At 38.5% G+C, this 3,607-nt stretch overlaps 1 long non-coding RNA gene across 1 annotated transcript in view; it reads right to left on the reverse strand.

The window, feature by feature from the left end:
- Positions 1-3,120: 3,120 nt before the first annotated feature.
- Positions 3,121-3,607, reverse strand: part of LOC142855866 (uncharacterized) — a 4,596-nt gene continuing 4,109 nt past the window's right edge. The window contains exons 2-3 of the long non-coding RNA XR_012911553.1: positions 3,605-3,607; positions 3,121-3,205 (exon numbers count right to left, since the gene is read on the reverse strand). The exon at positions 3,605-3,607 is cut by the window's right edge and continues 45 nt beyond it. This is a non-coding gene — a long non-coding RNA (uncharacterized LOC142855866). The remainder of the gene's footprint in view (positions 3,206-3,604) is intronic.

Here is a 3,607-nt window from a genome sequence, read left to right on the forward strand (position 1 = left end):
GTTAGTGAATAACATATCACAGCTGCCTAAACATGTTTACCACCACAAACATTACAGAAATCTCAATATTTATATATATTCCAGGGATGTGTCATAATTCTAGTTTGTGTCAAAAAATACACTGGCCTCAATTTTTTCCATCTTTATTGTCTCAGAGAGCTAGTGGTTTTAAAAATGATTTTGTTTTGGCCAACTGTTCTTTGCATCTTTCCAATCATGTGTTATTTTTTTTTCCATTTAGCCCTTCCTGTAGCAAACAGTTATGAGATACTCACTATGTGCTAGGCTCTGAGTCAGCGCTACAGATGCTGAGCCGGAGTGGGACTCTAACAACTTATGGGGTATCCATGAGGACAGATGACAAAATAAAGCTTTACACCATGTTATAGAAATCTTAATGTATACACATGGTGAAAACAAATAATACTAAGTAGCATGATCATCAGATTTTCTTTTTATCAACAATTTAGATTAACATTGTAAACGTTGGGTTTAAGACTGACTTCCCTGTTTAATTCAAATCAACGGATGCCCATTTAATAAATATCTATTGTGAGCAAAAGATGCCATCTATTTCTGTGTGAAATTAGACAAAATTTGAATTCTCGGGGTGTTTAGTCTAGCGGACAATCCAGAATATAATTATCTTACACTGATACTCACAAAATTTTCCTGAAGTCTGCGAAGTGAGAAGACCAACAACATGATGAACGAGCCTTAGCTAAGAAGTTTACCTTTTCTGAGTAGGGCACTAATTGTTAGCAATTCCCAAGAAACTTCTAGAAGCCAGAGACTATAAGAGCTGCTTTTTGTACCTTATCATTAACATTTGATCTGTTCTTCATGGGTTCAGGGGACCTAAGCAACAGAGAAAATCATGTTTTAACATTGATTGGAATCCTTCTACCTATTTCTTGGATCGGAATCCCAGAGTTGGGGCTCAGGAGAAGAGAATTAGACACTGTAAATGCTTTGAAAGTCAAAGTACTTGAGAGAAATAGACAGAACAGACCTCTCTTGGCCCTAACCAGTTTTCTGGCTACTTCCCTGTACCAGACCTGGCTGTCAGCCACACACAAATGTAAACTTTCTGAGCACACTCCAGACTCGCAGAAGAGCAGTCAGTGGATTGTAAATCAAGTGTCATGGCTTTCACGTTGTATACACCCAACCTCCAAAGAATTCAACCAAGATAAACACATTAAATTTTGCCTCTGAAATATGAAGAGATGACAAGTGCTTTAGTTTTTTTGGTTTTGTTTTGTTTTGTTTGTTTGTTTTTTGAAAAGATCAGCATAAATGTTGGCCTAGATTCTCAAAGACACCTCCACTTATCTTTTGCAGCAAAAGATAAGATTTCTTTTGTTCTACTGATGCAAACTACTTACAAAAGTTGCTCTGGAAGTAGCTGGGTAAAGACATCAACATCCATCTCTTAGTTGGTTTTACACCAGACCAAGTCTCTTGTGACATCCATGTGTTGGAAGAATTCACAAATATTTTGGTACACCATTTTGAATATTGACTGCTTTTTAAAAAGTCTCTCTTTTGTTGTGCAGGATTATTTTAGGATGTGAGTAATTTGATTCAACAGAGTGACTCTGAGAGAGAGACATCTCAAGCCCTCCAGGAAGATCATGTGCTTTTGCTCTTTGCTTTCTTATAAGACAAAGTAGTTCTTAGCGTAATAGTCAGTTTTTCTTCTGAAGCATATTCCCCAGGCTAGATCCTGTAAATAGGATCTCAGCTGCATTTTCTTCTCAAATTATCCATTGTCCTTTTAAGCAAATAAACATATGTGCATGCATTGTGTATGTAAGCGTATAATGTGCATGTGTGTGTGTATGTATGTGTGTATATTTGTATGTATGTATGTTTGGAAAGACAGATGGATGGATAGATAAATGGATGGATGGATGTCTACCCCATGGTAAGGGGTTTTAGTGAATTAAAGTTACATCTGATTGTTTAATAGTTAAATGAGTCGTGCAAAGGCATGTAAAATATCTCCAGTTTCTCGGCTGCTTGAAAGAGCATGAGGAGAGATAGAGTGGACACTTTGTTGGGGGAAGCAATTGCATTTTAAAGTGATGAACATTTTCTTTAGAAATGGCTGCTAACAGAATGGCATTTATTGTGTTTCAAACTCTGCAGAAACAGCCTCTGATAAAATATAAATAAAATGTGGGCCTTCCTTTCTCTTCTCATTTTATTGAGATGTCAACCATTAGACTATGCAGTTTCACTTTCTACCTCTTTAAGATACTGCTTAACCATTTTGTCTTTCTAAGGCCTGCCAAGACCCTCCTTACATTTGTTCTTAAGATGTCAAAGGTGTAAAATATAAATCAAAAATAAAAACACTAATACAAAACTACTCTGTTGTTATGAAGACAAATTTAAGTTTTTTTGTTTTTTGGGTTTTTTTGTTTGTTTGTTTTTTTCCACAGAGTCCCACGTCAAGCACTAAACTGATGGAAGATAAATTTGTGTTACCCATCACTGTAGCTCTGGTGACCATTCCAATTTTTAGGCTACTTGCTGGTATGTGTGAGATGGCAATAGAATCTTTGGAATTTATTTTTGAAAGGATAAATTATAAACTAGATAAGATGGAAATGAATCTTAAATGCATTTCCCTCTTAAATAGCCCACCTAGTAGGAACCTACTGTGCCCAAGGACCGTTGCGTGCCTATTGGTGAATCCCTGCAGAGGGCAGGAGAGGGCAAATGTTGAAACAGTTTTTGGACTTATTGGCAAATTTCTCCCGAGCATTCAAAAGCCATTTAAAACCTTGTGCGAACCTGATGCTTCCAGCTTCAAAGTGATATTTCAAAGCCCTCCAAAAAACAAATACTAACACTTTTTTTTCTCAGGATACTTGTTCACATTTAACAAGAAAGAGGCGTGTTCTGGATCCTGGAATAATTGACACCACATATGTCTTCCATATTGGGAAATGAAAGAGAAGTCCAGACCCTCCTGAGTAGGGAACTCTACCCAGGAGCCCAGGTGAACTGTGGAGAACACTACCCAAGGAGACAGTGGGAAGGGCTGTAGAAGAGACAAGAGCGGTCCACTTGAGAAATGAGTTATCTAAAACTCTGTTTGCCTTGTGGTCTTAAGCTTTTATTCATCCCAGCATTCAAATTCAGTGGGGGGGGGGGAGGGGGGAGCTGCTCACTCCAGTTCTGCACCTTAGTCCTTTGGGGATTTAAAAAAGGAAAAAAGAATGATTGTAGCTATGAACTCTGCTCATCTTCAAACTAATGGGTTCTCCCCTCCCTTCCCACAGCACCCCCCCCCCCTTTCCTAGCACCCTTTGTCCACTTTTATGAATTAAAACAAGCACACACACTTGCACACACAGGGAATCCTGCCATTAATTAAAGGACTTGTCAGCCCCAATCCCAGATCCTTACAGCGCAGGAAATGTGCTCCTTTTAAGTGCAAAACCATAACATTACCATTTCCCCAAGTGCGCTCTGTTTTAGGCTGCTTCCCTAATTAGAGGGATGCTAACAGCCGCGCTGATTGGCATTATAAAAGCACTAGTTTGGCTTCATCTGTCCCAGGTGTGCCGTGTAATTTTTTTCTTCTCACCGG

Source organism: Microtus pennsylvanicus, chromosome 8 (genome assembly GCF_037038515.1).
Source record: "Microtus pennsylvanicus isolate mMicPen1 chromosome 8, mMicPen1.hap1, whole genome shotgun sequence".
Lineage (NCBI taxonomy): Eukaryota > Metazoa > Chordata > Mammalia > Rodentia > Cricetidae > Microtus > Microtus pennsylvanicus.